Genomic DNA, 19,109 nt, shown 5'->3' on the forward strand with positions numbered 1-19,109 from the left:
ACTGTAATTTTAATCCAATTTTATCTCAAGCTTAAGTTTGTATGTCTTTAGACACAGTATAAGTGCCATGTGTAAGCCGCCATGAGCCCCCCTTGGGGTAGAAAAAGGCAGGGTATTGTAATGAAGTATGAATTTTTGGTTTACAGATGTTATGTTTAATTGTGTGTTTGTGTTTTAAAAGGGTAAGTATTACAGTTATTGCATCTCAGCACTCAGAGGCTGGTTGCCATGGAGAAGTAGGCGGAGCCAACTGCCATTTTGTTGAAAAAGTGCAGAGTTTAAAAAAGGAATTCAGTCTGTGCTCTGATGAGGCACAGGAAAGATTGGTTGAGGGGATCAAGGAGACTCAATTGTTCATTTTTGAGTCGGTTTAAAATAAGTTTGGTGACTTATTTAATGTAGTCTATGTCCTGGTAAGGAACAGAGAATCTGTGATCGTATATCACAGGGTGACTGCGGTTTAAAAGTAGCAGAGGAAGAAGTTCTAACTACTTTAAGTAAAAGAAATGACACTTTAGGGAGTTTGTCTTACATCATTCTAGTATTGTAACTGTTAATAAAAGTGCCTCTAAGTGAGAAACAACATTGTAACCACTAAGCTCTGTGCCTGAATAAACTTGTTATTGTTCCTCCAACATCTAAGCCTCTGTTACATATATTATAAACCAAGTTGCGTTACCATCTAAAGTGAATAAGAAGAAGAAAGAAAATAAAATAAAAAAGGTCTCCTCTCTGAGTCTTTGATGGTTGCATCTTCGCAAATTGGTGGCAGTCATTCATAGTCCTTTTACAAATTGGTGGCAGCAGTGGGATAAAAAGATTCCCTCTGCCTGAAAGAACCTTAGTCGTTCTTAGATTTTTACAGGTATAAATAAGGTTAATTAATTAAGAGGTTCAGAATGTTTCTCTTTAGTTACACAAGGCTTACCTGATATATGTGCATATAGTTAGTTTTGAATAAAAACTTTGCTGAAGCATGTTGAACAAATCTTTTTTTCAATATTATTTCCATATTATTTCTGGCTCTGGTACTAAATGTTCTGGTGAAGAAGTTATTTCCAGGAACAAATTTACTTTTTAAACTGAGGTAGACTTGTCATGGGTGTAAGAGAAACACTAGTTTGAAAGTCAGTCCTATCAATAGGGCTGCAACTGCACTATAGATTTAATGCAGTTTAACACCATTCGAACTGACATGGCTCAGTGCTATGGAATCCTGGGAGCTGTAGTTTGGTGCAGCATCAATGCTCTTTGGCAGTGCCTGTTAGAAAACCTGTAAAATTCCAATTCCCATGGCTCCATAGCATTGAGTCACAGCAGTTAAAGTGCTGTCAAAGTGCATTAACCCTAGTGAAGATGCACCCCAAGACAACAAGGCTTACCTCCAACTACACATAGGTCAAAATGAGTGAAAACTTTCACCATAAATTTGCTTGTGTTAACTTGCCATAAGGAGTCAAGGATCACATTGGTATGTTGCTTAGCCTTTTTGTATTTTGAAATAGCTCTCATAAATACAAGAGGGAAAACGGGGGTAACTACCCTGTTTTCTTTCATCTGATGATCTAGAAGCTTCTTCCCAGGAGTTTTAAATTTTTAATTACCTTTCCCTACACATTGTTTTAGTTTTGTGTTAAGTGGAATTTCCTGGAGCAATTGTAGTGCAATACTAGCCAGTGCTGTTTTCTGTTGAGACTCACAGAAGATTTTCACAGCATTCAGCTAATAGATGCTGACTGCCAGATGTTAATTAAGCAAAATTAAGTCAAGCAAATAAAAATGCTGAGATTTTAAGCTTCCAAATGCTTGGTTTCAGGATGGGAGGTCAGAGTAGTTATTTCTCAAGGGTGATTCCATTCAGCAGTGCAAAGTAAATTAGTTTGATAATTATATAACAGCACGCTAGTCTTTTGTGAAGGATTTACCATTTATAAGAAAATTGTGCAGGAAGTACGATAACTACAGATATACAAATAATAGTTATGGAAACACATACATATGCATAGACATATATTTATATAAGAAAATTGGCTACTAAGGACAAGGCAGTACAACATTTTCACTAGCATTGAGGGATTTGTCTGAAGTGTGACACTGTTGTGCACTAATTTGCGATCTGAAGTTCTATGCTTTACTTACATTTCAAGATTGTATCCTTCAGTAGGAAGTGTGATGTTAGGGTAATGGTTGCTAATAATGAAAAGTTATATTTTATGCATTTATAAAATAAAAAAAAAACAATACCATAAATTGAAGAGAAGGTTTATAGTGAAAAGAGCAAAAAGGAAGTACTTGAGAATTAAGTAAGCATAATTGATTCAGCAAGTATCCTTTAAGTATGGCTAAATGTGAATTCAGCCTCTGGAATAAATTAATTCAATATAGCTCCTGTTCTAAAATATGAGTTCTGCGTATGTCTACCCAGAAGTAAATCCTATTGATCCCAGGTGAGTGGACTGCAGCCTAATAACAAAACACTTAGTGCTATCAAATGGAGATGGAGACATAATTAGTCTAACTCTGGATTTGTTTCCTTGGAACTAAATCCTACATTGTTAAATTTAAGTGTTTGTGTGATTAATGCCTTACAGATATATGGTAGTGAGCAAAGTATATGTGTCCCTGGGCATCAATTCTTTAACAGAACATTTGGTGTGAAAGCAGAGCCGGCCCTAGGTATTTTTCAAGTGTAGGCGAACAGAATTTTGGCGCCCCCCCAAACCAATCACTGAAAAATAAAAGCGTTGGATAAGCTAAAATGTTGGATAATAAGGAAGTATAAAGGAAAAGCCTATAAAACATCAAATTACATTATGATTTTAAAAATTAAGCACCAAAACATCATGTTTTACAACAAATCAATAGAAAAAGCAGTTCAATACATGGTAATGTTATGTAGGAATTACTATATTTGCAAATTTAGCACTAAACATTGAACAGGGATATAGGGCAGTGTGGACTTAGATAACCCAGATAGCCCTCAGTATTAAAAAAAAACCCTCTAAAATCAGGACAATAAATAAAGAACAACACTCTGAAAACAGAAGTAATCCAGACAGTAAGCAATCAGGGACAGCTAACTCCTCCCAAAAAAAGATTCTCCCAGGCAAGAAGAAGCCAGGCCTTGAAGCCACAGGGCCATTAAATGCTAATCAAGGTGATTAATTACATCATTCACACCTGCTTCAAAGAAAAGTTCTTTCTCCCACCCTGGACCTTCTACAGATATATAAACCCCACATACCTAGCTTCCAAGTTCCTACAGACCTCACAATCTCTGAAGGCCCCAAAGGTGGGCTTGCGTGGTGCAAAGGTGGGTCTGCGCTGGCCGGAAGGCCCGAAAGAGAAGGAGGTGGAGAGTGGTGCCCTCCTCCCAGGACGATGGTGCCCCCGGGACGATGGCGCCACAGGCAAATGCCTATTTCGCCTTATGGTTGGACCGCCTCTTTGTGAAAGGCAAAGATAATATGGGGGGCAAAAACGGGGTTAGATTCCTACTCCAAAAAGAAGAGCAGTCCAACAGACCTTTTATCCAAAAGTGTTAATAAGCATTCGTGAAATTTAAAAGTCAGGGAATAATTGCACAAATAAATTCTGTTTTAAATCCAAAATGCATCCAGGGATATTTTTTCTTATGATTTCTGCTGGGAATATTTAGTTAGGCAGGGGTATATATGTATGCTTCCCTTTTCTGTATTTTGCAGGTGTTGTTTTTCCATGCCTGTTGTAGATAGACACACACAACTACGACAGAACCAGCTAGAAGTAAACCCTAGTCCTTTCCAGCAAAAGCTTTATTGCATTTTTTTTTTACTGCTGATATAACATTGAAAGCCTTGTTTCTTATGCCCTCCTTCACCATTCTGTAGGTGCTAAAATGTCCAGCTAAGTAGAGGAAAAGTACAGTAAGGGGATACATAGACCATTTTCTAAAAGCTTATTTTCAGATGCTTTGTTTACTAAGGTATGCCTTTATGTTCAGTAAAGAAGGGAACTGAATATTTGACAAACACACGCTGACTTGAACTCTACAAGTAGTTCCAATGAAAGATGATCTATTGAATTAACTGTTAAAATAGTGAGTCAACACTTAACATCTTTTCAGGTCTACTTTATAGTTGGGAGTATGATAGGGTTCAGGCCTTGGTATGTTATTGAGCTGAATATGGCTCTTCTTCCTTAAGACTAGATATTTTTTTCTCTTTAAAAAACTGAATAAATACCAGTTCTGAAGTATTTCAGACATTTGTGATTGGGCTTGAGGTAATATGGAAGAGGGTAGAGGCATCAATATTGGGAAATTGTTTACTTCAAGCCCTTGTATTGTGCAGGAGCAAATCATTGCTCACAAAAGTTGTATTATGAAGTTGATTAAGAATGTCTTGAATAGTGTTTGCCAGCAACTGTATCTCCTGCATCACCCTCAGAAGTTTTAAAAAAATCTTCCCAGGCAGCTTTGAAGAGTTTTTTTTTTATGTCAGGAGCAACTTGAGAAACTGCAGTGAAGGCAGGCTACAAAATGAGTAACTAAAATTAAAACGACTTCCTGCTGAAAGTAGCTTCATCTTCAAACACTTATATGCCACTCTCCAGTCCAGAACATCTGGAGGTTGTTTTTTTTTTTTTTGCTTCTAGTGCAAAAATACCCAACAGTACCAATTCATTTTTTTTGTACAGTACCTTCTCCCTCAATCCAATAGACGGTTCACACTATCACTGATTAGGTGTATCATTACAATTCCTCTGGCACTTTGTCTGAATGAGGCAATTTTTTTTAACAATATATGAAACAATCGTCATCTTTCTTCTAACGTATGAAGATCCTGAATATTGGGTTTCAATGGCTTCCTCCTTTCTTTACTTTGCCTTCCTTTATCTTCCCCTTTTCTTTCTTCCTTCACTTTTTGTTCTTTCCCCCATTTTTCTCTTCCTTCCTTCCTTCCTTCCTTCCTTCCTTCCTTCCTTCCTTCCTTCCTTCCTTCCTTCCTTCCTTCCTTCCTTCCCCTCGTACCTGTCCCCCCTTTTTTCTCTTCCATTCTTTTTCTTCCTTACTTTCCTCCATTTCTTTTTTTCCTTCCTCCCTTCCTTTCCCTCATACACCTTCCCATTTTCCTTCCTGTTTTTTTTCTTTTTGTCCCTTACCTCATACACTTTTCTTGTTTTTTTCCTTATTTACCCCCTACTTTCCTCCCTTTCTTTCTTCCCTCCTCTCCTTCTCTGCTTTCTATAATCATAGATTCATAGAATAGAGTTGGAAGAGACTATATGGGCCATCTAATCCAACATCCTGTCATGCAGGAAAAAGGCAGTCAAAGGACCCCTGACAAATGACCATCCAGCCTCTGTTTAAAAGCTTCCAAGGAAGGAGCTTCCACTACACTCTAAGGCAGAGAGTTCCACTACTGAACAGCTCTTAAGAGTCAGGAAGTTCTTCCTAATGCTCCGGTGGAATCTCCTTTCCTGTAATTTGGACTCATTTCTTCGAGTCCTAGTTTCCAGGGCAGCAGAAAACAAGCCTGCTCTCTCTTCTTTATAACATCCTTTCACATATTTATACATGGCTGTCATGTCTTCTCTCAACCTACTCTTCTGCAGGCTAAACTGTCCCGGCTCTTTAAGATGCTTCTCATAGGGTATGGTCTCCAAACTACTCATCATTTTAGTTGCTTTCTTCTGGACACCTTCCAGCTTGTCAATATCTCTTTTGAACTGTGGTGCCCAGAATTGGACACAGTATTCCAGGTGAGGTTTGACCAAAGCAGAATAGAAAGGCTCCCCTGACCTAGACACTATACTCCTTTTGATGCAGCTCAAAATCCCATTGGCCTTTTTAGCTGCTCCATCACACCGTTGGCTTATATTCATCTTGTCCACGAAGATTCCAAGATTTTTTTTCACATGTAGTATTGCCGAGCCAGGCATCACCTATCCTGTATCTTTGCGTTTCATTTTTCTACCTAATCCTGGGCCTTTTCATGGCCTAACCACCTAAATGGCACCAGACTGTTCTTCAGTCTCTCAGCCTCAAAGAAAGGTGCAGGTGAGCATGCCCACACCTCTTCTAAAATACACATCTTCATTAAATAGATGATTTCCTTATTGGATGTATCAACTATGGCTTTCATAGCTGTGCCCCCCCCCCCCAATGGTGTGGCCCTTTTGCCTACCAGCATCTAATCCTTTCTATCTGCCTACTACCCTCTTGTGGTTGCATCTACACTGCCCTCTGCTACATGCATACATACAGGGCCTTCTCAGTGGTGGCCCCTTGGCTGTGGAACTCCCTTCCCAGTGAAATTAGATCAGCTCCCACCCTCCTGACCTTCAGAAAGAAACTGAAAACTTGGCTATGGTGAAGGACTCATGCGACCAAGCCTTTGGAGAACAGTCAGTGCAATAGGTGGTAATGAAGTAAGCGTAATACAATTTGGAATGGCTCCTGGACTAGGATTTCAGATTTGTGTGGGTTTAATAGCTTATTTTAATTGTACAAATGTAATGTATTAATATGTTATGATATTTAAAACTTTTAATGATTTTAATATTTGTGTTTATTATATTGCTTTGTTGTATGACAATGAATATTGTTAACTTGGAAGCTGCTCTGAGTCCCTTCGGTATGAGAAGAGTGGGGTAAAAATGCTTCTGGAACATGGCCATACAGCCCGGAAATTGCACAACAACCCAATAAATACATTATTTTAAATTTGAGGTCCCTCACCCCAAACAGGGCGATTTTTGTTGCTGAAACCATGCAATGATTCAAAGTTGGGTAATGAAGGTTGTTTGCCATGTTTGGTCCAGATCCATCAAGCCACGTATGAGCTTTTGTGGTAAAGTAGAGTCTCACTTATCCAACATCCGCTTATCCAACATTCTGGATTATCCAAGCCATTTTTGTAGTCAATGTTTTCAATACATCATGATATTTTGGTGCTAAATTCGTAAATACAGTAATTACTACGTAGAATTACTGCCTATTGAACTACTTTTTCTGTCAAATTTGTTGTATAACATGCTGTTTTGGTGCTTAATTTGTAAAATCATAACCTAATTTGATGTCTAATAGGCTTCTCCTTAATCTCTCATTATCCAACATATTCGCTTATCCAACATTCTGCCGGCCCATTTATGTTGGATAAGTGAGACTCTACTGTACTTATTGACACATATATATTGACACTCAGAAAGAGAAGCTCACAAGGGAATGATTGAAATTGCTGCCATCTATTTTCAAACTACAGATGCTAAGGAACTTTCTGCGAGCAAAGGAGATTTGAAAGGTTTGGACAAGGAGAAAGGCATCTAGTAACAACAGGGATCTGGAAAAAGGACCCAGTCTTTTTCTGCTTGCTCTTAGCTCACTTCAGCATATTTTATGGAGCATTTTGGGACCCCACCCCCAAGGAATAACTGCCATTCTGAGCCAGAATGAAGAAGGGGGCATTCCACTATGTCTCCCGTGTCACTATAACAATATAATAATATATAATAATCATATTATGCTATACTAATAATATATTATATATGCATTTAATATTAATAATATTATACTGTAATACAATATAATAATAATACACTATTATAATGGTATATTTATATTACAGTAGAGTCTCGCTTATCCAACGTAAACAGGCCGGCAGAACGTTGGATAAGCGAGTATGTTGGATAATAAGGAGAGATTAAGGAAAAGCCTATTAAACATCAAATTAGGTTGTGATTTTACAAATTAAGCACCAAAACATCATGTTATACAACAAATCTGGCAGAAAAAGTAGTTCAATAAGCAGTAATGCTATGTAGTAATTACTGTATTTACGAATTTAGCACCAAAATATCATGATATATTGTAAACATTGACTACAAAAATGCGTTGGATAATCCAGAATGTTGGATAAGCGAGTGTTGGATAAGTGAGACTCTACTGTAATAATCATATTATGCTATACTAATAATATAATCTATATATATAAAAGAGTGATGGCATCAGGGCAGTGGACAAAACAACAAAACTACAGGCCCCCAACCTCGAAATTTGACAACACAACCCATCATCCACGCCTCTAGGTTGATACAACAAAAAGAAAAGAAAAATAAAGTCCTAATTAGAAGGAGAGCAATAATTGTTTTTATCCAATTGCTGCCAGTTTAGAGGGCTAATCTCTGCCCACTTCGTTGCCTAGCAACCAAGGGACAGCCAGGTTTCAGTTAGGGGACAGGCAAATTTAGGCCTCACTTAGGCTTCTTCCACAGATTATCTAATTTGCACTGGATTATATGGCAGTGTAGACTCAAGGCCCTTCCACACAGCTATATAACCCATTTATAATCTTATATTATCTGCTTTGCACTGGATTATCTTGACTCCACACTTCCATATAATCCATTTCAGTGTGCATTTTATACAACTGTGAAGAAGGGGCCTCATATAATCCAGTTCTAAGCAGATAATATAAGATGATCAATATACAGTAGACTCTCACTTATCCAACATAAACAGGCCGGCAGGATAAGTAAATATATTGGATAATAAGAAGGGATTCAGGAAAAGCTGATTAAACATCAAATTAGGTAATCGTTATACAAATTAAGCATCAAAACATCATATTATACAACAAATTTGACAGAAAAGGTAGTTCCATGCGCAGTAATGCTATGTAGTAATTACAGTAGAGTCTCACTTATCCAACACTCGCTTATCCAACGTTCTGGATAATCCAAGCCCTTTTTGTAGTCAATGTTTTCAATATATCATGATATATTGCTAAATTCATAAATACAGTAATTACTACATAGCATTACTGCGTATTGAACTACTTTTTCTGCCAAATTTGTTGTCTAACATGATGTTTTGGTGTTTCATTTGTAAAATCATAACCTAATTTGATATTTAATAGGCTTTTCCTTAATGCCTCCTTATTATCCAACATATTCGGTTATCCAACATTTTGCCAGCCCACTTATGTTGGATAAGTGAGACTCTACTGTACTGTATTTACAAATTTACCAGTAAAATATCACAATGAATTTGAAACACTGACTACAAAAACATTGATTATGAAAAGGCAGACTGTGTTGGATAATCCAGAACATTGTATAATCAAATGTTGGATAAGTGAGATTCTACTTTGATATGAAATAATTTCTAGGATAGAATAATGCAGAACAATATAATCTCTAAAACCAGGATAGTAATAAAGAAATAAAGAAAGTAAATAAAGCAAGGAAATTGGAAATTCCACAAAGGAAACAATCAGGGCCAGCTAACACCTCCCAAGAAAGGATTCTTCCAGAAAGGAAGCTGAGAAGGCAGTGAAGCACTATGTATTACCAAAGTCATTATTATTACTATCATTACTATCCTTACTATTATTATTATTATTATTATTATTATTATTATGTTGCGGTCAACCGTGAAAATGAATACAATCTGGCTCCAAGTATTCAAAAACACTAAAATCAGAATATATAAAAATTAATATGGTATAATAAAACAGAACAATACAATCTCTAAAATCAGAACACTAAATAAAGAACAACACTCTGAAAATAGGGGAATTCCACACAGAAAACAATCAGGGCCAGCTAACACCTCCCAACAAAGGATTCCCATCATCAAAGTCTGGCCAATCCTCTGTTTTCTCAGGGCCACAGACAGTAGAAGCATATAAAATATCGCAAACAACACCACTCTGAAAACAAGGTAATTCCAGACAGGAAACAATCAGGGCCAGCTAACACCTCCCAACAAAAAAATCACTCAGGGAGGAAACAGCTAGGCTTTAAATCTGCAAGGCCATTACATCCTAATCATTTTTCCTAATTGCAGCATTCATACTTGCCTCCAACAGACAAAAAAAAAAAAACAATCAGAAATATTGTATATTCACAACCTTTAGGAAATAATGTCCCCTGATGGCACAGCATGTTAAAGCGCTGAGCTGCTGAACTTCTGGACCGAAAGGCCGCAGGTTTGAATTGGGGGAACTGACAGAGCCCCCACTGTTAGCCCCAGCTTCTGCCAACCCAGAAGTTCAAAAACATGTAAATGTGAGTGCATCAATAGGTACTGCTCCGGTGGGAAGGTAACGCTGCTCCATGCAGTCTACGGACAACGACGGCTCTTCGGCTTAGAAATGGAGATGAGCACCAACCCCCAGAATCAGACATGACTGGACTTAACGTCAGGGGAAAACGTTTACCCTTTACCTTAACTACCACCAATTCCTCAATACTTTATTTCCCATACCACCATTCTTCGCCACAGCAACGCGTGGCCGGGCACAGCTAGTATATTATATATGCATATAATATTAATAATAATATTATACTGTAATACAATATAATAATAGTACACTATTATAATGGTATATTTATATTATATGTAATATTACTAATAATTTTACAATATAGTCTTATAGTACAATATAGTAGTATAATAGTAATATAATATATTGTATGTACATATGGCTTGTAAGCCGCTCTGAGTCCTCTTCGGGGTGAGAAGGACGGGATATAAATGTCGCTAATAAATAAATACATTTTTTTCCCCTCCTCACAAGCGGCGCCCTTTGTAGTTTCGCCTGCAGAAATGCCACTGCGCCTTTCCTTTTCCTTTGAGGCGACCTCATTACTCTTTCTCTTGCCGTTGCTGTTGTCTATGGCGTTGTTTTGTGTGTGTGTGTGGGGGGGGGGGGGGGGCTTCTGCGGAATGAATCGCTCATGTTCCTCTACGTTTCAGGTTGGGAGCTGGGCGAGACAAGAGTGAGCTCCTCCATCGATCTCCACGATTGGGAAAGGGAGGAGCAGGCAGCCAGCCTCGGATGCCTCCTTTGCAGCCTCTCAAATTTTCCACTCGCTGAGGGAGTAAAAGCAAAGGCTGGCAGGTTGTGTGTTGGGGAGCTTGGATGTCGTTTTGTTTTCAAACCGCGCCAAAGGATCTGCCAGCCCCATTTTCCTAGTCAATCTGAATCTTTGTACTTAGCAATCTTCTCCATCGCAGGCGAAAACATGCTTCTGTATCTTCTTATGGGGCGTCTTAAAATGCAGGATGGAATCAGGGGAGCTGTCGTTTTATAGATCTTTAGACTTCTCTGCCAAAGGGGGCCTTAGCAGACTACACATCTTTGGATTTGATAGCCTTGAGCCATGGCAGTCAAAGTGGCGCCAAACTGCATTCATTCCATAGTATAGCTCAGGCATGGGCAAAGTTGGGCCTTCCCTCCAGGTGTTTTGGACTTCAACTCCCACCATTCCTGGCCTCAGGCCAGGAATGGTGGGAGTTGAAGTCCAAAACACCTGGAAGGAAGGCTCAACTTTGCCCATGGCTGGTGTAGATACAGATTATGACTCTGGAGACCAGGATTCGAATCCCTGCTTCTGCCATGGAAACCTTCTGAGTGAACCCAGGCAAGTCACACTCTCTCAGAGCCTTTCCACACACCCATATAACCCAGAATATCAAGGCAGATAATCTACAATATCTGCTTTGAGGTGGATTATCTGAGTCCACACTGCCATATAATCCAGTTCAATGTGGATTTTATACAGCGGCGTGGAAAGGGCCTCAGCTTCTGACAGGGTTGCTGGAATCTGAGCTGTTCGGCTCAAAATACCCTCTCAGTTGGGGTGATTCCACCATAAATATAGCCGAGTATCAGAAGTAAACTTCATAACCAGCAGAAACTTACACGTGATGAGCTGGGCTAAGCTTCCATTCCTCAGGATGGTTTTGGATTGCATGAAGTAAAAAAGAAATACAGTAGAGTCTCACTTATCCAAGCTAAATGGGCTGGCAGAAACTTGGATAAGCGAATGTCTTGGATAATAAGGAGGGATTAAGGAAAAGCCTAATAAACATCAAATTAGGTTATGATTTTACAAATTAAGCCCCCAAACATCATGTTATACAACAAATTTGACAGAAAAAGTAGTTCAATACGCAGTAATGTTATGTTGTAATTACTGTATTTACGAATTTAGCACCAAAATATCAGGATATATTGAAAACATTGACTACAAAAATGGCTTGGATAATCCAGAGGCTTGGATAAGCGAGACTCTACTGTATATTCTTGGTAGAAAAGGTATTGGAGCAAACTAGCTTACCAAGTCTCATCTTCTAAAGAGGTAAAAAGGGTAAAAAGTCCATGCCATTACGTTTTGCCTAGCCCAGTGGTTCACATCCTGTGGGTCCCCAGATGTTTTTGGCCTTCAACTCCCAGACATCCTATCAGCTAGTAAATAGGCAGGGATTTCTGGGAGTTGTAGGCCAAAATACCTGGGGACCCACAGGTTGAGAACGACTGGCCTAGAGAGAGGCAAAAATGTGCATCCTCATAGACAGAAAGAAAGGCAGAAGACAATGGTGCATGGCCACACAGCCAGCCCAGGGCAATAAATACTTTAAAAGGAAATTCCCTCACAGAATTCCATTGCTACATCATCAAAGGGTGGGGAGAGGAGACGGTGGCTAGCAGGAGGAGGAAAGGCAAAGCCCTTTTGGGAAAACAACATGCATAGGAATGTGGGGAAAGAAATCCCACAGCTTGGCCCTGTCTCTAGACGAGCTACTCATTGAGGACTGGAATCTTGACGACACAAGAGACTTGTGCAGTCCAAGTATGAAACCTAACAGTTGCCCTAATTCTTGAGAATTCCTCAGGCCCATCTACATTGCTAATTACAACGCAAACTGAACCAGATTATATGGCAGTACAGACTCATATAATCAGTGCAGTTCAGACTATATGATATGGTAGTTCATCTGACAAAATACATTAGGAGTTGTGGACTTCCGATTCGGTATCCAAATCTCTTAGAAGAACTAGACCCAAAAATAGTTGCTCAATGAGTACTGGATATAGAAGGCCAAAAAGACATTGCTACCCTGAGTAAAGCTGGCTCATTGAAATGGTTAAGCCGTTTTGAACATACTTTCCAAACAGCCAGGTATCTAAAGACAGAAATGCCTAAACACCTCAGGAGGGTATTTACCAGAGCTCGTTCTGAGCAGCTGGATACGATGGTCAAACATGGAAGGTTTAATCAAGTTCCATACAATGAACAATTTTGTATTTGTGGAGCATCAGAGGTGGAGGATATCGCACATGTACTGTTCAGCTGTGAATTGTATAAGAAAGAGAGAGACCAATGCCTCGGGCCATACATTATTCACAAAACACACTGGGACCCACATATTAGACATGGCTATGTGGTCAAGCGTTCAATGAATAAACTTTCGAGCTTGGCACGGTCGGTTTTTAAGACTCTGGATTAACAAGGTCTAGTGAATGAAAGGACATTACCTCGGTGCATGATAATGTTTATTATTGTTTATTGGTTTTTATAATGTTTTAAATGTTTTTAGTTTTTAATGCCTATTGTATTGTTGATGTGATGGCACTGTGTTGCCAATTTGTAAGCTGCCCTGAGTCCCCTAGGAGAGAAGGGAGGGGTAGAAATACCAGGAATAAATAAATAAATAAATATTAAAATTTCATTTTTGTTGGCCGGCCAGAATTCTAAAATAACACACAAATCAGCCCTTTTCCTATTCAAAGCAACACAGCTGAGAATTGCATATTTGGAATCGATTGGGGTAAACTGTGGAGGTGATGCAGATATTTGACCTGAACGGGATCTTGTTAACAGCTTGTTTATTTTAACTTCTTTTGTACCGTGGGTTGTATGTTGTATGTATGTCTATGTGTTAAATGTTTTGATACGGCCGATGGGCTAATCAATAAAACGTGATTTGATATGGTAGTGTAGATGGGGCCTTAGTGTTGAACGAGCAGACAAAGACCCGTTAACTGTACAAAACACTTGCTCCTGAAGAAGGCACAGGCTGCGGAGCCTGGTTTGTTGATAGGAATGAACACATTGTTTTAAAATATTTAAGATAGGGAATGGCTGGTGTGGGGAGGGTTCCTGTTTGAAACTGTACGCGACACCACTGGGAATTGGTGTGTGTGTCACTATCCCTGGTGTGTGCCAATCTAATGGGGGTAACAACTGCGGCAACCGCTCCGAGAAGCCAAACAGCGCGCGCTCAACGAACGGCCGTTAAGCCTCCAAAGCGCCGTAGGTGCCGCTCCAATCTCTATTCCCCCCCCCCCTTCCTTCGAGGTGGGCGCGCGAGCCTCCTTCACGCGACGTTCCCCGTCAATCACCGCATCGCGGAGCGGCGCGTGCTCTTCTCGCGCGCCAGACAGAGACAGTCCGAGAGAGAGGGAGAGGGAAGCGCGAGCCAACTCCCCCGCCTTATTAGTGTCACTCGCTTCCTCCCTCCCTCACATCCTCCTTCGCTCTCCTCACGGCTATTGGCTCAAGAAGGGCACCTCTCAAGAAGACCGCTCTCCCGCCAAAGCAGCTGTTTCAAATTCCCTCGTCCCGTCCCCATATGACAAGGCTGTTGTTGACCTGAGGCCTCGAGGAGGGCTCTTTCCGTGGGGTGTGGCCCTCTCGCTGGGGTGGGAAGGTGGTGGTGGTGCTGCTGCGCTGGGCTTCGCCAGGTGCCGCTGCTGGCGCTGGCCTGGGGGGGCCGCTGTGCTGCATTGCAGGGCAGGCGCCGCCGCCTCCGCCTCCTCCTCCTCCTCCTCCCGCTTCTTTGCTTCCCTCCCCCGGAGGGAGCAGGACTATCTGGGCCGGGCAGCAGCGCGGTCCCTGGGCAGGAATGTCCCTGCTTGCACAGATAATGTTATTTATATCGCCGCCGGCTGGCAGGGCGGAGGCTCCCAGCGAAACCCCGGCCCTGGCGGGGCTCCCCTTCGCCCGCGCCCCGCTGCCCTAGACAGGTGAGTCCTTCGGCTGCGCCTGCGGGGAGGCTGCGAAAGGAGAGGCGAAGGAGGCGCTCCCCGGTCGGCCGCCCCTTCTTCCCAGGAGGAGGAGGAGGAGGAGGGAAGAGAAGGGAAGAGAGATCCCCGCCTGCCCCTCTCCCTCACAAGAGAAGGCGGCAAAGTTATGGGAGAAGTCGTCCCTCGGGAGGTTGGGGAACCGTCCCGCTCCTGGAAGTGGAGCCCAAGATGAGCCAGTGCGTAGCCTTCCCCAGGCTCTTGCCTGAGTGTTTGTCCATGGGCAGCTTAGGCAGAAATGTCATCGATTGCAGCTGGCGAAATAGCCGCCCTGCTGACAGCAGACCGCGCTCCCCCACCCCTCTCTCTCTCTCTCTCTCTCTCTCTCTCTCTCAATCTCTCTCTCCCCCCCCCCCCCCGCGCCCTCGAACAAGGTGTCCTCACTTGCCGTCCGTGCGAACAAGTGCATTGTGACACAGGACTCCTTTGCTTTTGCTGCAGCGTGCCAGGAGAGGCTGCCCTGCCTCTTGTTGGCCTCAGATAGATGCCCCTTGGAGTTTCCTTAGACTTTGAGACGTCAGGTCTGCTTAGCTGTGCCTCCTTTTACACTTTTGTAGTGGTGGTCTTCATCCGTGAAGCATCTCACATATCTTTTGAGGAAGTCCAGCAATTGTTGCATGGAAAAGAAGTGTGGATACTATTTGTGTTGTCAAAGGCTTTCATGGACGGAATCATTGGGTTGTTGTGAGTTTTCTGGGGTGTATGGACATGTTTCAGGAGCATTCTCTCCTGACGTTTCACCCCATCTATTGCAGACATCCTCAGAGGTTGTTGTGCTCTGTAGGAAACTAAGCAAGGGAGGTTTATATATCTGTGGAAGGTCCAAGCTGGGAGAAAGAACTCTTGTCTGTTGGAGGCAAGTGTGAATGTGGCAATTAGCACTGAAAAGCCTTGCAGCTTCAAAGTCTGGCTGCTTCCCGCCTGGGGGAATCCTGCATTGGGAGGTGTTAGCTGGCCCTGATTGTTTCTTGTCTGGAATTCCCCTGTTTTCAAAGTGTTGTTCTTTATTTAGTGGCCTGATTTTAGAGGTTTTTTTTTAAAAAAAAAATATTGGTAGCCAGATGTTGTTCATTTTCAAGGTGTCCTCTCTTGCCTTCTGTGCGAACAAGTGCATTGTGCCACAGGACTCATTTGCTTTTGCTGCAACGTGCCAGAAGAGGCTGCCTTGCCTCTTGTTGGCCTCAGATAGATGTCCTTTGGGGTTTCCTTAGACCTGAGACATCAGGTTTGCTTATCTGTGTGTCCCAAACCTGGAAAGGTGCTTTAGGTGTTACAGCCTTGCCTTCTTTGATGCTTTTGTAGTGGTGGCCTTCAGCAGTGGATCATCTCACATATCTTTTGAGGAAGTCCAGCAGTTACTTCATGGAAGAGAAGTGTTGCTGATGTATACAAGTTTTAGAAGGTTTGTGTTACTCAGTCATATAAAGAATAACTAATTTTGTTGTGTTGTCGAAGACTTTCATGGCCGGAATCACTGGGTTGCTGTGAGTTTTCCGGGCTGTCTGGCCATGTTCTACAAGTATTTTCTCCAGACATTTCACTCGCATCTATGGCAGGAATCCTCAGAGGTTGCGAGGTCTGTTGGAAAGTAGGCAATTGGAGTTTATATATCTGTGGAATGTCCAGGGCGGGAGAAAGAACTCTTGTCTGTTTGAGGCAGGTGTGGATGATGACTGCCGTAGATGCAGGCGAAATGTCATGAAAGGATGCTTCTGGACCATGGCCATACAGCCCGGAAAACTCACAGCAACCCAATAACTAATTTTGCTTTTTAAATATGGCTTTCTTTTATTAACTTTCAAAAGAAGGTATATTTGCATTTACGGATGAGGGCAGAGCCTCCTGTGCTGAGATGTTACATAAAACCAGTTGAGAGGAACCTATTTCAATATCCAGAGATTTTATGCTTTGCATTTCATTTCTGTTTTGAAATTTTGACCCAAATCAATGAGGTAACCTCACATTTTGTTTATTGTAAGATTGGGCCCCTATCTGGTTTCACAGTAACAATGTATAAACAAGCTGAAGTTGCAAGTTATTCCCATCATGTTCCCACACAGTAGCAGAAAGAAAATATTCTCTAACTTGCATTTCTCCGAGTGAACACAGCAAATATATTTTATTGAGCCAGCCCTGATTTGCAAGTTTCTCCTCTCTTTATAGAAATTTTACTTGCATTTTCTGTGATGGTGGATTTAAGAATGCACAACTAAACTGAGTCCCAGTTATCAGATTAGAGCTTTACTTCTGATCTGCATAGATTATGAGGGCTGATGTGTGGATTTAGCATGTGCCTATAAGTATGTCACAGATATATGCAATTAGTTCAAAAGTCTTTGGTTTTTATACCATAGTCGATGTACAGAGCATCATCTCTTTGAAATTTACAAATAATGGACAGTGTTTGACTTGCTTGTCCTGCAAGGGTTAAAACATCTGTCTGTCCATATGTAGTGCTGCTCAGACAAATAGATCTAGAGCATGCCATAAAACTGTATCATGTGAGTACTGAGCAATTTTGAGCTTTGTAGTTTTGTATGATTTTTAAAGGAATGAGAGAGCTCAGAAATATATTAAGAATACATATGTGGAGTTTGTTTCTAAATTCAAAATGTTGAAAAATGACAGGTGGCAGCACATTGTTGAATAAGAATATAATATTATGCACAGATCAAAACAATCAAAATGTATCAAATCATTTTTTGTATAGGACTTGGAAAATGGTACATTATAGTAAAAGAATGATTATCCTCAGCATGTTTTTTTCTGATTTTTGTAAAATTTGTTCAGATAGATTTGGTACCTTTTGGAAACAAGCTCCACATGTATAGGTATATATACACACACCATTACTTTTGATTATGAGATTACGTATAAACAATGGAATACACTTTATGGATGTTTTATGAGATTTGCTGTTAATGGTTTAATCTTACATATGTTTACTTGTAAGTAATCCCCACTGAGCTATTAAGTAGGTTTGAGTTTGCAGTCTTAGCCACTGATTGCAAAGGGAAAATCATCAGTGACATTGATGGACTTTCCCCCACATAAATGAGGTTAGGCTTTTATAACAGATTCTGTTCTATGTGAACAATTGTAAAACCTTTGTTATTGTGAAAGTTGTACAACAGATCTCTGATGTTTAATCAAATTAAGCTAGAAAATGTGGTGTGAATATTTCACAAATCTTTTAAAACATTTTTTTGAATATATTGCTGACAATGTACCATTGGAGCGAGAAGGCCAGTAAATAAAGCTGTTGGTAAATCTCAGCTCTAAACATTGAGAAAAGAAAGGGATTACCCGAAATGTATTGTCTAATTTACATATAATCTATGATACCAAACCTGTGGGGAAGACAACTATTAGTATTCAATAATATAGACAAAGTGATTAGACACTCTCCTGTTCTTAAATTGTGTTAATTTTTCTTCAGTATATTAGAGATAGGAGAGAACTAGTACAGAGAAAAAAAGTATGAGTTTTTTGTTCACGTCTTGCCTTTTTTAGCCTCCTTTATTGCTAATTGTAGTTAGTCATGGATACTTGTGTCTCTGGGCTCTGTTATTATTATTTCATTTTCTCTCCAGCTGTAAACAGTGTGTTTAATAACACCCTATTCTTAGTTCTTGACCTTTGTTGTTTGTTGTAGTGTATCCACAACCTTTCTACCACCAAACCACAGTGCCCACACCAGCCATTAAGAAAAAAAAGGTTATCTTAGCTTTCTCCAGGACAAGCAGTGTTTTCTGTTTGTGGCCTTCTCTTCCTGGACACTTCCAAAACCGCTTGAAAATTAGCTTTATTTTTTCACTTGTGTTTTTTTAATTAATTTGTTCTTGATAAAACTACTGCCTATAGCCAAGAGGCCTGACCCATATGTGCCCTGTATCACACAGGTTGTGGTGCTAGCTCTCTCCACTAATCCAGAAAATATGGCAGGCATGTCAGGAGTTGGGTAGTCATGCTGTTCACTACCTTGGTATTATTGTAACTGGAAAGAAGGAGCAGTTTCAACTGATTCTGACTGAATGTCTTATTTCCAGAATTTTTTTAGTCTGAAGATAAGGTGTCAGAACTAAGATAATTTTTTTTATGTGAATTTTTCCCATTTCGGAAAAAGTTGCAAAAACACACCTTTACATTTTTTTAAAAAAGCACTGAAACATGTGCGTTAGGGGTATTTAGCGTCACATTTGCTGAATTTCTCTTGCCCTCAGAAATATAGGAAGGTACCTTTTATTGGGTAAG

The 19,109-nt window shown here is 40.5% G+C and overlaps 1 protein-coding gene across 6 annotated transcripts in view; it reads left to right on the forward strand.

Annotated features, from left to right (window-relative positions):
* Positions 1-14,388: 14,388 nt before the first annotated feature.
* sptb (spectrin beta, erythrocytic) overlaps positions 14,389-19,109 on the forward strand; it is a 135,697-nt gene continuing 130,976 nt past the window's right edge. Inside the window, exons 1-2 of one of the 6 annotated variants that reach the window (XM_062967211.1) lie at positions 14,441-14,798; positions 16,158-16,257. The gene's annotated coding sequence lies outside the window, so the exon portion shown is untranslated. Of the gene's footprint in view, positions 14,799-14,889; positions 15,035-16,157; positions 16,258-19,109 lie in introns of those variants that run through there. The other 5 variants (XM_062967214.1, XM_062967213.1, XM_062967209.1 and 2 more) reach the window with 5 other exon arrangements.

This window comes from Anolis carolinensis, chromosome 1 (assembly GCF_035594765.1).
Source record: "Anolis carolinensis isolate JA03-04 chromosome 1, rAnoCar3.1.pri, whole genome shotgun sequence".
NCBI classification, from domain to species: Eukaryota; Metazoa; Chordata; class Lepidosauria; order Squamata; family Dactyloidae; genus Anolis; species Anolis carolinensis.